Source organism: Rhinolophus sinicus, linkage group LG14 (assembly GCF_036562045.2).
Source record: "Rhinolophus sinicus isolate RSC01 linkage group LG14, ASM3656204v1, whole genome shotgun sequence".
Lineage (NCBI taxonomy): Eukaryota > Metazoa > Chordata > Mammalia > Chiroptera > Rhinolophidae > Rhinolophus > Rhinolophus sinicus.
The window spans coordinates 46,755,011-46,771,358 of record NC_133763.1 but is presented as its reverse complement, the minus strand read 5'-3'; the positions used below and the strand labels follow the sequence as shown (position 1 = coordinate 46,771,358).

The window sequence follows — 16,348 nt, the reverse complement described above, 5'->3', positions numbered from 1 at the left end:
ACCTGCCGGCCACTGGTGAATGCTTTGCAGGCATCATCTTCGTTTAATCACGAAGCACAGGCATTTTAATTTCTATTCTGCAGATGAGGAAACTGAGTTGGTGGTACCTGACTTGTTACTTTTCCTGGAGTCGCATGGTGAATAAATGGCAGAGCCAGGACTCCTTCCCAAGCCTGTCACACACCAAGGCCTCTCATGTAGCCGCTGTGCTACCTCGGATTTCTGTGTCAGAGTCCGTGAGCATCTGAGGATGAATGTTTTTTTGCTTCCCCTGGTCCTTAAGGGACAAACAGGCCAAGTTCATAGGAACACATCTCAGTCCTCATTACCCTCTGATATTCTTATGCAATTGCAGTGCGAGTTCACTGGGGTTCCTGGGGCATGTGCTGTTTGTGCCCTGTCATGGTTAACTCAGAGGGAAGCTCAGAGCATCCTGTGCTGAGACTGTTTTAAAAATTAGGTGCTAGGGTTTCTCTTTGATTGTTTCTCTTTGAGGAGCTGAAGTCCCTTAGTCATGAATGGCCTCTCAAAACTCCCTTTCGCCGTTCAACCCCAGTGACACAACATGTGGACAGAGGTATGTGGGTTCTCCTGCCCATTCAGCTTTGCCTGACCCCCTAGAGGATACGTGTTTTCAGGGAATTTTACCAGTCTTCCCAAAGGGACAGCAGGCAGGGATGGGCCCTCCACTGAATAAGACGGAGCCTCAATTAAGCTTTGGGGAATAGCCCTTCCTAGATAGGGAAGGAGCCCTGTGACCTCAGGGATGTGCTTGTTGAAAACCAGTGAGGCAGGATGCTCCAGACGTGGAAATATAGCCCCCTGAAGGAGGTGAGGGGCCTTCCCGGTCCTGCTGTTCCTTCTGTCTTTGAGCGCTCTTGCCAGAAAGCCGCCTCACACACATCCCATCTCCCCAGCCCAGCCCCCAGCGCGGCCAGTGGTGTTTAAAATTCCTTTAGGATCTAAGGTTTGAAATGCAACTGTTCCTTGAAAAGGTGGTCTTCCATTCACCCTGCTACGCCTACGCCTCACATTTATGTGGAACTTTACAGTGTGTAAGTCACTGGTACCCGTGCTCCTGGTGAGTGCTCACGGCAGTCTGTGGAGTATGCCCTGTTCATATCTCCGTTTACATATAAGGAGAGCGAGGACAAGAGAGTAAGAGTGACTTTTCCAAGGACAGTAAGTGACGGAGATAGCACTGAGACCCGGATTTTACAGTCGCAAGCCCAGAGTTCTTCTCGTTACAGAGCTGCTTCTGACTTACCCAAATACATACACTCTAAGTGGCCTATAAATGACCATTAGCTCCAAAGCTGGGCTTGCTCGTAGGAAGAGAGGGCAACAGCCTTAGAAGCTGGGTACCTGCCAGTCTCCCGAAGGGATGCAGGCATGAGTGGAAGGGGCATCCTGGGAGAGGTCTGCTAGCTGGGTAACCCTGCCAAAGGCTGAGTCTGCTTTTGGCTCGTAAGTCGCCACCGGAACCCCTCCTAGTCCAAAAAACCTTTCCTCAAAAAAAAAAAAATGTTGTTGTTTTATGACTTGCCTGGAGCAGCAAAATGTTTTCTCCAGCTAAGCAATAATGGAAGATGGTGAGCAAATGCCAACTCGGTGATCCCACAGGAACCCTCTGGGCTGTGGTGTTTACACAGGATGAGATCAGAAGAGCGGCTACTGGCTCGGGTGCACTGAGCACCCAGAGAGAGCCACAGGGTGTTGGGGACACAGCCCGTCCTCCTCAGGCGCAAGAGGCCGGGGAAGAGGTTGGAGAGGGAGGTCATCCCAATTTCCTGCCCTGGTTGGTTCAAAGCAGACTAATAGCAGGGCATTGTGTAATCCCAATAGGAAGAAAAGTGAAAGGGGTAAATACCATTGCACCCACGCTCATGTTTTTTTTTTCTCCATTCATTCAGTCTCTACATTTGTTGAGCCCCAGGTGAACGCACCGGGAAGTTTCTGGTGATTCCCAGATCTTGTCCTCGGGTAACGCACAGTCCAGGTGAGAGACAGATATGTCAATAAAGGAATGATGGCTCAGAGTGTTAAACCCCAAAAAAGCAGATTGAATTAGGCAGAGTGGTGACAGGGACAGTGCAGGATTAGCTCTGAGGGAGGGTAGACACAAAGACTTCCTGGAGGAAGTATCCTGTGAGCTAAGCGGGTCCAACATACGAAAAATTGCACAAGACATTCGCATGCAGTTTGATGAGTTTTCATAAACTGGAATAAACCAGCTCAAGAAATGACTGGTACCCCAGAAGCCCCACTCCTGTCCCCTTCCAGTCACTAGCCCCCTCTTCCCCTGACCCCCAAGGGCTAACCACTCTTCCTGACTCCTAAAGCATAAATTAGTTTTGCCTATTTTGAACTTTTTATACATGGAACCATGCTACGTAAACTGCTTGGTGACTGGGGTGGAGCTAAAGGGTAACTAGGAGCTCATGGGGAAGGGGGGAAGGTGGAGAAGGGAACTGTGGGAAGAAGGGGTGGTGTGCTCAAAGCGGAGAGATGGAATTACATCACGTGTATGCAAACTGCCAGCTTTCACACACATGATGTAATTTGGGCAGGGATTATCCTGCCCAAACCCTGTTATAGGACAGAGTCCATAAATATTTACTAAGCAATTGCTAGAGCATGCCATTCAAGAGGGGGAAAGAGATATGAAATGATATTGGAGAGGAAGGCAGGGAGAGATAGATCATGGCGAACCTTCTCTACCATGTGAACAGGTTGGGACTTGAGCCTAGACACCCGTGATTCCCAAATCTGACTGACCATCAAAGTCACCTGGGCAACTTTTAAGGCAGATACATCTCAGGACCCACCATGAGAGACTTCAGTTTTTCAAAGTTTCTCCCAGGTGATTCTAAAAATTAGCCGAGTTTGGAACCCACTTTATAGAGAGAATAGTGAGCTGTCCACTGAAGCAAGGGAGTGGCGGGGTCTGCTGTAGATTTTGAAGGGTGACATCGGGAGTTTCATTAGGAGCCAGTGGCAGTAGGCAGGAGGTGCCCTAGCCCGATCTGGGACTATGCAAAGGGTTTTGAGGGGAAAGAACAAGCTAAGATAATTGGGAAGTAGAATTAACCAGATGCGTTGACCAGTGGACATGGAAAGTGATGGAGGGCCTAAGGAAAATACCCATTTCTGGCTTGTGTAGACACCACGGACATGAGCAAACCTTCGGGACAGAAAAAGAATTTTCATATTTCTGTTTGATTCACTCATCTGTAATAACTTCACCCCAATTTCTCTCCCTATCTTTGTTAAACCATTTATTCACTCAGCAAATGCTTTTTAAATGCCAGATGTATATCTGACACTGTTCCAAGCACTGAGTCATAGGTAAGAGACGGAATCTAAAGGATACAAAATATTGAGAATTCACTGTTAGTGTTTTAGAAAAAATATTTCTCCTTTTTTTTTTTTCCAGTTCACTAAATATATGCTAGGAATCGTCATATGTCAAGTTATATCCCACACGAGTATGTAAGAGTTGGTGATGGGGGGGAGAGAGGGAAGAGAGGGAGAAGAACCATGTAGTCATAGGTAATAATAATGATCTCAACCTGGTGTTAAGAACCTATAATACTGTCCTATTCCTCACAGCAACTCTGTATTTATTGTATTTATTATCTACGTTTGTACAGGAAATGGAACCTCACAGAAAATGAAGAATTCACCCCCAGGCACCTAGCAAATAAGTAATTAATGCTAAGCTTCAAACGGGCCCATGTGCCTGAGTGCAAACCAAAATTTAGGGAAATAGGTTCCCTCATTTTCACACGGAGGGACTGAGGCTGTGAGTGGTGTGTTTTCTGGCCGAAGGTTATATAGCAAAGCCCAGCTGAGTGGAAACAGGCCTTTACCTGTAGCCCTGGGTTGTGACCACACGTAACTCGGCCATTGGAGGAAGCTTAGCCGGTCCTTAGCGTGACCCGTGGTTCTGTAAACAGCCTGTGAATATTTTATAGCTGGGATTGGGCTGGAGGTCAGGTTTAGGATCTGGCTGAACTTGGGGTGTTGCTTTGCTGGAGAGTCCTCCACAGGCCAAGGACAGGCCACTTCGGGGCAGGAAAGCACGGCCTATCCTTTCCAGAACTTTTGCCCAGATGTACCCCAGGCTGTTAGGGACACAGCTTTGACCTCAGCTGCTGGATAACTCTCTCCTGTGTTGAGTTAGACTGGGGCAAATCTAGAAATGGAGTAAAAAATCAGCACAGAGTTCTCTAGCCACATGCCATCAGCAAAGTAAGAAGAGATATGCTTTGAGATGCGAGGACGGGGAAATCAAAGAGATGTCGAGATCCATCTTCCACGCAGAGGAATACAAGCATTTAGGCTGCCCCTGCCTCAGTTTGCACTTTCATGCAGCCCTCGGAGCCCTTCTGCTCAAAGAAGTACTTGGACATGTGGGACACAAAGTGTCCCGATAAAACTTACTACAGGGGTTGTTGGAACATGGGCTAAGGAGGAGATGAGTGACTGGATTCTCCAAAACCAGAGAATCAAGGTCAGGCCGGCTGGCAGGCACACAGAGCGAGTTTTCATAGTCAGTGCTGACATCCTGCTTTCAAAAGGGCCAGGACTCTTCGTCCAAACTTACAGGCTGGGGCCACCTTGCAGAGGAACAGGAAGGCATGACAGCCCTGCATGCTCCCTCCCAGGGTGCCCTTTCTGGCCTCTGCCCACTTCCGGGCAAGGTCTCCTGCTGGTCACCATCGCAGCAGGCCACTGAGGACACACTGACCCTCCTCCAACCCCCACTCCCAACTGTCCCCGGGAAAAATTATTTCTGTCAGTGCATCTGAACTGTTAGGATGTTTAAAGGGCACGTACCCTAAAGAAAAACCTAACAAAATGATTCGCAGACAAAAGGAAGGGAGTACAAATGTCTGCCTCGTCGGAACTGGACAAATCTGACATCGAGCCAGGGGGTGGGGGCTACTGTAACTTGCATTTTGATATGGTTGTTGTTGAGCAGTGACTTAGGAAAGCAATAGGGAGTGGAGGGAGGAAGGGAACCCTGCCAGGATCTGCTCTGTTGGCATCTTGTCTCCCTTCTCTGCACAACTCCGGCACCGAGGTAAGGTCAGCGGGGCTTGGCTGGCCCGGGGGCTGGGCCTGATACGGTGGCCCCGAGTACTGGAGGGTGGTTTTCACCTCACATTCGCAGGCTGCCCGTTGGCCAAATGGGCCTCATCCATGGGACTTGTATCTCTGGCTTTATAGCTGCTCTCCTAACACTTTCTGAAGGAAGCCCCGGGCTGCCCTTGACATGTCAGCTCAATTCTATCTGGACTGAAGTATGACCACCAAGGTGGGTTGGGGAGCACAGTCTGAATCTCATCTTGTACTTCACATCCTCTGGGCCTTCCGGGAGACCCAGAGTAGGACTGTGCCCCCAACTTCACCTTGACTTACATGGAGGTAGGGGCCAGAGGAATGGTTCCATCCTTCGTCTCCTTCTCCAGTTACGCCTCCCCTCCCTTTTCCTCCTCTTCCTCCTCCTTCCTCTTCCTTTTTTCTTCATCTTCACTATTATCATCATTATTATCAGAAGCATCTTTTTTATATCTTTCTGGTCATTGGAGGAAGAGGATATGCGGATGAAGGTCCTGGTGGGAGTTCATAGTCTAAGATGCATAATACTGAACAAGAAAGATACACAAAAGGAGAAATAACAAAATAAGCATCAAACTCTACATATACATCATTTAAAAAAATTCACTGATATCTGACATATCTTCATAATGTTTCAGCTCAAGTCCTTGAACTAGGTTAGGCCTCCTTATGATGGAGTCCCATAACACTTTGAACTTCTTCAATAAGATGTATTGTCCTTTTAAGTAATGTCCTATTCAGCTGTGTTTCTTGCTTGCTAGACTCTAAGTGAGCTCTTAGGGAACAGGGCGAGTGTTTATCATACTCACCATTATTACCCCGGCACACAGAAAGTATCTGGCACCCGGAAAGTATCTGGCATCCAGCAGGAGCAGCTCAACAGGTATGTGTTGAATGAGTACATGAACAGCAGATATTAAGGTGAGCAGTCCCCCAAAAGCCTATTGCAGGCAACATGATTGGACAGCTGTGTGGACTCATTAGGGAAGACGTGTCTTGACAGCAGCAAGTTGCAGTGATATGGCGCCAAAGGGGGGTAATGTACTCATTTAACGAATTCCCGCATTTAAGCACACATTTCTTGGGTGCAGTGGGGGATACAGAGATGAGGAGGAAACGGCCAGACCCTCTAGCTTGCAGACTCGTTGGGAAAACAAACTTGTAAAATGATAAAATGAAACGTACGTATGTAGATATATATGTATGTATGTATACACACGCACACACACGTATGTATATGGTGGAATGGGTATATAAATTAGGGTAGAACACTGAGGAAGTCTTCCAGAGGAGGTGCTGCTTGGTGGTCTTTGAGATGAGTCTTGAAGGATGAATGATTCTTTGACCAGAATGGGAGTCATTTCAGCCTGAAGAAAAGTTTCAGACACATGCAAGGAGCATGGTGTAGGTAACAAACCAAAAGTAGTTCTGTTTGACTGGAATACAAGAAATGTCCAGATCTGAGAACGGAAGAAGAATCTGGGTTTGGACTGCCCCAAAGTAGAGCCAGAGACGAGGACTTGGGTGTATGTGAATTATTTGGGAGGTGACCTCACGAAGCAAAAGTAAGGGAGGGGAGAAAGTAGGGCAGAGAAGGGAGAAGAGCCAATGAAGCATCGCTCATGAGCTACTTGCTCCTGTGGGCTCCATCTTGCTGGGGACCCTCTGAGAAACTCTGTAGAATGTCCCACCAGAGGACAGGGAGGCTGGAGCATTTACCCAAGGATGCCTGTTCTCCCGTGCTGGAGGGATACCTGGAGGGTATTAATTGCCTGAACGTTCGGATTGCTTCTACGTGTGTTGAGTGGCCTTCCACAGCTTTGGAGGAAGCAGAGAGCACGGTGTGGGGGATTCTGACGTCATGCAAGAAACTGTCCAGAATTCAGAAAGAGAGAAGAAAGAGAATGGGTGCGAGGATAAATCAATAATGAAGTAATGGCTGAGAATTTTCAGGACTGATGAAAAAAATAAGTGAAATGACGGAGATAATTAACGGTTGGACTGGAGATAAAGAATGTGAAGGACAGTCACAAGTGCTAAGTGGCTCAGGGCCAGCTTGCATGGAAGAGTGGGAAAGGGATGGTGTGCCTGCTGTGCTAAGTGATTCTAAAATGTGGTTGGTGACAAGGCATCCAGTTCCAGGGTCTCATAAACAGAACTTCAGTGAGAACAGAGGTGCAAAAGGAAAGCTCTTTGGGGGCAGGAAAGTATGAATGTCATTGAACATAATCAAGCCCACACGTATAAATGATGTGGCTTGTGTCTTTGGGAGTCCAGTGGCAGTCTGAGGAACCCCAGAACTAGCAGAAGGAGGATGGAAACCCCCTAGGCCTCCCCAGAAGCCAGGAGCAGAGGGAGCTGGTGCTAAAGCAATACTGCCAAGCGTATGGATTTTCTTGAGAGACGTTCTCATTCCTTAGTTGTTCTCTCTCTTGGCCCCTGTCTCCTAGTTCTTCCAAACATCTAACCTGGACCAAATTCCTGTTGGACTTCATTTCTCTTTGTTGTCTGTCCGGGTTGTAAATTGATGTGATAGATGAATAACCCTCAGGCGTTAACAGATCATGGTCATTGCTGTAGAGAAAATTCGATAAAACAGGTTCTGAATGCAGCTCTACTGCCTACCTCTATGCAGTCTTTGGGAAGGTCTCTTCACCTTTTTGATGTTTGGCTTCTCAGTGTGTATTCACTCCTCCTCATAGCTCAAAAGCACTTATGCCTCCCCAAGCTATTTTTGGGGGGAGGCTGGAAAGCTCTTGTGAGCAAAAGAAATGAATCTCTAATGCAGCATTTCAGCCATGAGTGGGGAATAGCTTGAATTGTATAGCACACCTCTTCACAAGGTCAGTTTTAGGGGCAAGAATATTACTAATTTCATCAGCTCTTCCCCTGTTTGTGTAATTAGGACAAGGTCAGGCATTTATCTCCAGGAAGGGAACTAGTAAACCTTTATAGAAGCAACACAAGCAGACGGTGCAGCTTGCAAACTTGATCACACTGTGCGTGTGTGGGTGTGGGTGTATAATTTTTTTTAAATAAATTTTATTGGGGAATATTGGGGGACAGTGTGTTTCTCCAGGGTCCATCAGCTCCAAGTCGTTGTCCTTCAATCTAGTTGTGGAGGGTGCAGCTCAGCTCCATTTCCAGTCGCCGTTTTCAATCTTTAGTTGCAGGGGGAGCAGCCCACCATCCCATGTGGGAATTGAACTGGCAACCTTGTTGTTGAGAGCTCGCGCTCTAACCAGCTGAGCCATCCAGCTGCCCCTCCAGCAGCTCAGTGGCAGCTCAGCAGCAGCTCATTGTCTTCAATCTAGTTGCAGAGGGCACAGCTCACTGGCCCATGTGGGAATCGAACCGGCAACCATGTTGTTCAGAGCTCGCGCTCTAACCAACTGAGCCACCTGGCCACCCCCACACTGTATATATTAACTGTCTGAGCATAATTTGCTCTTTTATTCATAAGTATTTTATTGTGTATTTCCTAAGAAAAAGGACTTCCTATTACATAGCATAAAATGTATTAATTTATATGTAATAATAATGTATTATAATGCATATATCAAAATCTATAGCCCATGCATTCAGTCTTTATAATTTGCCAAGAATATGCTTTTTAGCCATTTTTGTGGTGGGGGGATGGGTCTAGATGCCTATCCCGGAGGCCACATTTTATTTGGTTGTCGTGTCTCTTTAGTCTCCATGATTTTGGAGCAATTCTCCAGCATCTCTTTGTCTTAGTGCCTCAACCATCGTATGCTTTGAACATAGTTGTACAACTATTTTAAAATGCATGTAAACACTATTGTGATCAATAAAATAAAATAAATAATTTAAAATTAGCTTTATGCTTTTAGGCATTTTTCAGTATAAAAGGCATTTATACATGAAAATATTAGAAATCGGTGAGATAATATCCGGCACATTAAGCAGCTGCTTAGTACTTGGCAACTACTGGTACTAGTAGTAATAGCAGCACAAACAATGACAGTAATAGTAGTCGCAGTGGTATTAGTAGTAACGGTGGTGGTGGTGGTGGTGGTGGTAGCAATAGCGGCAGAAGTAGTGATAGAGGGTCATAATGGTAGTGCAGGAGTAATACTAGTGGTGGTAGTAGCAGCACAGCAGTAGTACTAATACTCATCGTGGCAGGAGTAGTAACAATAGTAGTAATAGTAGCAGAAGGTAGTAGTAGTTGTCATCGTCACCGTAGTGTGGCACACACATTGCTTTGTTGGAGCCCAGTGGTCTGTGAGGGGCAAAGGGCAGAGGTCTTAAACCCGTTTTGCAGTGAGGACGTGAAGGGTTACGTAGGGTGCCACGTTTCCCAAGATCTTGCAGTTGGAAGTTGTCAAACTTATCTGTAGAGCCCAGGTCTTCCAACTCTGAAAGCCTGGCCTGGAGAGGCCGGGGAGGGCGCTGTCTCAGCCACAGTAAAATACCACGGACCAGGTGCCTTAAGCAACACACACTTCTTTCTCTCAGTGCTGGAGGTGGGAAGTCCAAGGTCAGCGCACCTGCAACAGATTCCGCGTCTGGAGAGAGTTCTCTCCCTACCTTGTAGACGGTCTCCTTCTTCCCGTGTCCTCAAGTGTCCTCCTCTTCTTGCCAGGACCCTAATCCCATCACAGGACCCTCACCCTCATGACCTCATCTAACCCTAATCACCACCCAAAGGTGCCACCGCCAAATACCATCACAGTGGCGGGGGCGGATGGGGGGTAGGGCTTCGACATATGAACTGGGGGGGACACGCAATCACTGAGTCCATAGCAGCAGCCATGTTCGTCTTTGAGGATGTATTTTACATCCAGGGAGAGTGGCACCTCACCGGTCACTGGTCCCTCCGTGGTCCCACAGTGTGGTTCACAGAACAGGTGACACCCTGGGGTGCGTCCTGTCCCCTGCATGTGGCTTGGCCAAGCCAACCCATTTGCTTTGGAAGGCAGTCAGGCAGGGGTGGCGGTCACCTTAGTGAAAGTGAAGTCTGTCCATGAGGCTCCCCTCCCCCGCCGGCTTCTCTGGGCGGTGGTCCAGGCCCTGAGGTAGGGGCTGCTGTGACAGCCAGATTCCTGGGGCACATTAGCTCTCGTTCCAGAAACGACACTGCTCTGGGTGCAGGACCCCGGGGTCCAAGTGATGACTCCATTGCTGACTCCATCACCCCCTTCTAGTAAAACATGGGGGCTGGACCTTCTCTTGGATCCATCCATTCTGAGGGTCCCACTCTGGACATCCTGAGGCCTGTAGCAATGTGGGGACCTCTGTGAGCAGCCCAAGGGCAGGGCTGGGGTTGGCCACCAGCTCTTTGCACAAGACAACAAAGAGAAGGCACGGCCTGGGCAAAGAGGGGGTAGCAGAGGGAATGCCTTGTCATCTGATCCATCGCTAATTAATCCTTTGAAAATGCCCTCTGGGGACATGTCCGTGAAGGACGTCACCGAGGTGGGGGAAGAATGCAGCCTGTTGTCGGGGCCCCGGACACAAAGGCCTATCTGTGCACACGTGGGCACTCCCGATCCGGGCTGGATCAGCTGCTCTTGTTTCCTCCTTCACCATCACAATACAACTACACAGTCACAGTGTGCCCTTCTACCCCCGCCCCAGGAGAGCTGGGCAATGGGATTTCTGCCCACTGGATGCCCGCTGAGCACAGCCAGTAATACCAGCCTCCCGGCCCACTTGGCTCCTGGAGAGTCTAGGGTTTCAATAGCCTGTTTCTCCCTGCCCTCATTTACTGCCCTCTCTCGTCTTCCCTTTCTCTCACCCGCCCCGGCACACGTGTGAGTGGCAGATCCAGGGTGATCTGGACCCAGCTGACCACCAGGGAGCCAAGCCTGGAAGCTTGAGAGATGACCAGCTGGGCAGCAGCCAGCCGTGGTGCAGGGTCACTCTGCAAACACTTTCCTCGGGCGGTGGAGCGGCAGCTGCCCTGGCCCACCACCCTGAGCCCTAGGAAACCGGGCAAGGGACGTTCTCTCCGGGATGGAGCACCTGCCAGTGGCCCCAGCAAGGAGCCGGCATCAGTCAGGGAGCCTGGGATGTGAGTTTGGACTCTGACAGTCTGGCTGCAGCAGTATAGGCAGGGCCTTAACCGCTGTGTCTCGGTTTCCTCATTTATGTAAAATGAGGATCGGAGTTCTTGCATCACGGGGCTGTTGAGAGCATCCCGTGGGCCCTGGTAGAGGGCCATTTCTAATAGGGGGAGACAAGCAATAAATAAGGGGAGTCTAATGTATGTTAGAAGCCGGTAAGGCCTACAGGAGAAGAGCTGAGCAGGAATTAAGAGGAATCGGAAGGTACATGTTGGGGGGGAAGGTTTGCATTTTTAACAAGCTTATGAGGAAAGGCCCAGTGACAAGATGACATTTATGCAAAGGCTTGAAGGAGCTGAAGAAGGAAGCTGACTCCTGGGGGAAGAACGTTCCAGGCAGAGGGGACAGCGAAGCAAAGTCGTGAGGTGGAGGTACGCCTGGTGACTGCAGAACAGGAGGCACAGTACGCTGGGGAGGGAGAATGAGGGTGAGTGTGACAGATGAGGGGAAAGGGGGCCAGATCGTGTGGGGCCTTTTGTGGGTTTGCTAGGGTTGTGGTAACAAAGTTGCACAAGCCGAGGGGCTTAAACAGCAGACATGTATTGAGTTCTGGAGGCCAGAAGTCTGAGATCAAGGTGACGCCTGAGGGTATTCGGGAAGGATGTTCCAGGGCCCTCTCTCACTGTCTGGTAACTCCAGTCTTTATACAGCATTCTCCCTGCTCATGTGTCGGTGTTCAAATTGCCCCTTTTTCGTAGGGCGTCCCCTACTGACCTCATGTTAGTTTCATTCCTTCTATAAGGACTCTGTCTCCAGATATGGCCACATTGGAAGTTACTGGGGGTTAGGGCTGCAACATAGCTTTTTCGAGGGACACAGTTTTACCCCATAACTGCTTCATAGGCCACTGTAAGGATGGCCTACGGTGTGTTTTTTCTCTGAGTGATACAGTTGCCATTTGAGGGTCTGGAGCCAGGAAGGCAGGACATGCGTTTAAAGGGATGACCAGTCTCCCCAGAGATTCTTTTTCTCTCTGGTCTATGGGGTTGGAGGCCTGATGTCCGTCCTGAGATATTGACTCTCCCAACAGGTTTCTTCTGCTAATTACTCTGTGGGAAGGTGAGCTGTGGGGCCCCTTCCTTTGATCACTTACGTGCATTGATTGCCAGGATCCTTGGGCTCGGCGTCCATGACCTTCCCCACCTATCACCTGCCTTCCTTTCATCTACTAGCGCTAGCTACTCAGGCCTTGGAGATTTCTTATCCTTGCTCACCTGCAGCACTCCGGATGGTCAGCCCCACTCCTTTCAGCCGTGAGCACCTGGGGACATTCATGCCTTATCTCTGCCCTCCTGAGTGAGATGGGAGCCATTTGAGGGTCTGGAGGCCATTTTCGGCCTTTGGGTTCATTCCAGCCGAGTATTTTGGCCCTGCCCTCAGCTACCCCAGCTCCCTCATTCTCTGGATGGATATTTATAGAAGGATCACCTCTAAATACCAAGCCGGTTGTTATAAAAACCAATGATACTCAGTGCCAATGATGGCACTGAAAACCTGGTCTCCTTGCGGCCGGCCATGGTAGATAGACATTGTTGTAATTCTTTAGAAACGTAATTTGGCAATATGTGTACAGTGTAAAGAGATCTAAGGCTGTTTAAACCCTTTGATTTGGGGAATCTCACTTTTGGGAATACAGCTAAAGAAGATAAACCTAAATAGGAACACACTTCATAGAAAAGAAAGTGTACATGACCGAAATTTATAACATGGAAGAACTGGAAATAATAACAATGACTAGTAGTCATTAAGTGCTTATGTTTCTACTAGGCATCATTAAATTCTTTATTATTTGATGTCGTGGTCACCACATGGCTGTAAGATAGAAGCAGCTGTTATGTGGTAAGGACTGCAGTGAACTCCATCTAACTTTTGGAATTTCCTGCAGGCACCCACCTAGTAGTCAGTGGGGAGAATGCTGCACCCTAGTGGGAACGCTGGCCTGGGGGCTGCCCTACAGCGAGGTTCATTTCCTTCATGACCATTTCCTGTCCTTCCCCCTCTTCAATAATTAGAATGAGACCGGCTACGTGCCACAGCTTAGCGACCTAGTGACGCGAATCATTACTAAGCCAGCGCTCCCCCTCCCTCATTGTCAGCTTGGGTTTATGAATCTGATAGGACTTTACATGAGTCGGCTTAATTTTGTTAATTGAAGAAATGAGGGGAGGAGGCCACATCGTTTTCGATCTAGCTCCTCATTTAAACCTTCAAGATCTGCCTCCTGATTTCTTTCCTTTAGGATAGTAACTCTCTCCCCAAGTATTTTCTACTACGGGTCCCACGATACGTGCTCTAAGTCTTCACGCCACACGTTGGTTATCTTAGACAAGCAGGGCAGTGCTAAGAGACGCTCGAGGGTGGGATAATTGTGCTAAAACTCATCCACTACCACCTTTTTCTCTTCTTTTTAAATTACTCAAGAACTCCTCCTGATAAAGCTACAGGTGGAGCTTTTATCAGCTATCTCTCAGCTCCAGAGCATAATCTGGGTTGGTTCGTTGGCAAACTGCCTCAGTTTCCTCACTTGGAAATAGAGTGAGCATTCCAACTTCACAGCACTGCTGGGAAGATGATGGAGACTTAGGGGCCAGTACCTCCCACAATGCAGAGATGGCCCTCGGTACGCACTCACTCATTTAAGCCGGCGCCATCATTCATTCATTCAGGCTTTGTGCAGAGCGGTGGATGCTGTCCTGAGCCCTCCCCACCCCATGGGGAGCTACTGGTGATTGTGGCAGTCCCAGCAGCGAGGCAGAGCCCAGGTTTGATTGAGCACCTGACTTTCCTATCAGGAAAGGCGGGCTCCTTCACGTGGCAGTCTGCTGCAGCGGGCTGCCTTCTGCCAGGAGGGGGGAAGATGAGGGAGCGACGCCCTAGCTGGAGATGAAGGCAGGCACAGAGAAGAAAGTATTGTCCTGTCCTGGTGGAGGGAACACCTTGGCCTGCATAAGGCCACAGTGTGACTTCTGGCTCTGGGTTAGTCAAGCCTTTTAACCTTTGGTTTGGGGGGTGAGGGGGGTAGGGGTGGGAAAGTGATCTTTATTGAGTATATGTACTTATTATAGAAGGCAAGGAGTGTCTTACACTTCAAAATGACAGTCCCTTGACAAGTCAGGAGCGATTACTGCCCATAGAGACTCAGAACATGCTAAAATCACAATCTCTTCAGTATTTATGTGTTTTTTTCTTTTCTTTTTTTTTTAAAGGAGCTGGTTAAAAAAGAGCGAGAGGGAGAGAAAGAGAGAGAGAGAAGAAAAATAAGGACAAAAGAAAGTAAGAAGGAGTGGGTTGTTTCCAAAAGGAAGATGCTGTTGTACTCATATAGGTAAATTCTCTTCCGGTGGTACCCCCTCCGCTCCCCTGCTCTTGCCACTGTCACCCCTGACTTGTCACTCTTGTCCTAGGCATCCGGCTGTCCTTGAAGGGGTTGGACGGATGAAGCAGAATCCCTAGGGCTGGTGTCCTAAGGGAGTGCCAGAACCATGCATTCATTCGACAGAAACTTTTGGAGGGAGGCACGCTTCTTTGTGTTGGAGAATCCCTATCTGTGAACAAGACAGCTCTCGTGGTGCTTCCCTTCTCGTGGAGAGAGGCTGGCACCAAACACATGGCAAGGAGGACACGTTCCGAGAGTCGGAGGCGCTGTGAGGAGGAGAAAATGAGGCTTTGATGGATTAAATAACACGCCCAAGTTCATGCATTAACAATAGAGGACAAAGGCAGGACTCAGTGCCATGCTTATCTGGCACCAAAACTTCACGCTCCTGACTCTGTGCAACACAAGCTCTCCTGCATAGTAGTCCTTTCATCACAGCTGAAGGAGGATGAGGCCGTACCTTTGCATTGCATTTTATATTCTTCCAGGCTATTTCCAGCACGTCACCTCATTTCACCTTGGGGCATCATTATTTCCAGCCTCTCCTCCGAGGCCTGCCACGAACGCAAAGGAAAATGGCAGGAGCAGATCCTGTAGCAACGGAGCCAATTAAGCGTCTTGCAAATATAGAGCAGTTAAATCCCATGACATGAAGGACCAAGAAAAGCCTTGAGTTGGCCATGACTAGAGCAGAACTTTGCGGGCCGGAATTTAAATAGGAGAAGACCTTTCCTTTCTCCTCCCATGACCTCCAGAAATTAGTTCTGGGCAGGCTCCTCAGTGTTGAAAGAATGTACCAATGAGGAGCTCCTGTGTTCTCAGGTTCCTTGGGAACAGGAAGGAATGGCAGCCACGCTCCACCTTCTGGCATCTCCAGGGTTGTAGCTCCCACTTAGTAGGACTGCATGTATTCCTAGAAGCGTCCAGTCTTAGCCATAAGGTCAGCACTCGACTGTTTACAATGTACGTGGACACACCTGGTCTTGTCTAACGCTCACATGAACCCCATTGGGTAGGTTCTGATATGCTTCTTAGTTATACAGATGGGGACACGGAGGGCCAGAGAAGGCATCTGACTCTGTTTCTGTGGGGTTTGCAGACGAGCTGGCCCATGAGACTTGGGATGCCACATCTCCCCCTCCACCATGCTATGCAGCCACCGGAAGGACACTTACTTTTGCGATGGTTTTGGAAGGAACTCTTTATAAATTGCTTTACATACGTCCATGCTTTTTGAAGCAGAGGATGTGAGGGGTGGGGAGTGTGTGGTGTGATGTAACGGTTTCTTGATGAATAAAGGTACCTTTGTGAACATATTTTTTCTGACCTGCCCAATTTATCCTTTTTTTTTTTTTTTTTTTACTCTGCCTTTTGATACCACTGGGCCAGTCCATTGCATTCCTTATCTTCTCTTTGTATTTTGAAGCTCCCAGACAGAAGTCAAGCTTAGTACAAACTTGTAGGCAACTCAGTAGGAGGGTAAGTTGCTACCACCCTTCAGAGGGGCCATTAGGCAATGAGTCGAAGAAGCTTTGAAAATGTTTATAATGTTTGATCCTGCCATTCCCTTTCTAGGGACGTATCAGAAGAAGACAGTCAGGAGTGTGCATGAGTGTTTCTGTACAAGATTATTTTCATGAAGCTATTTATAAACTTGAAAATCGAAAGCAGTGTTTAATATAAGGGGCAATTGGGCATTGATTAAATAAACTACCACATGATAGAATGTTATCCAATTGAAATTGCAAAAAAT

At 48.3% G+C, this 16,348-nt stretch overlaps 1 long non-coding RNA gene across 1 annotated transcript; it reads left to right on the top strand.

Moving 5' to 3' along the window:
• The first annotated feature begins 9,872 nt into the window (after positions 1–9,872).
• On the top strand, positions 9,873–15,911 carry LOC109446801 (uncharacterized). Its single transcript, XR_012491719.1, has 3 exons — positions 9,873–11,646; positions 14,426–14,544; positions 14,624–15,911. It is a non-coding gene; the product is annotated as an uncharacterized LOC109446801 (long non-coding RNA).
• Positions 15,912–16,348: the final 437 nt, after the last annotated feature.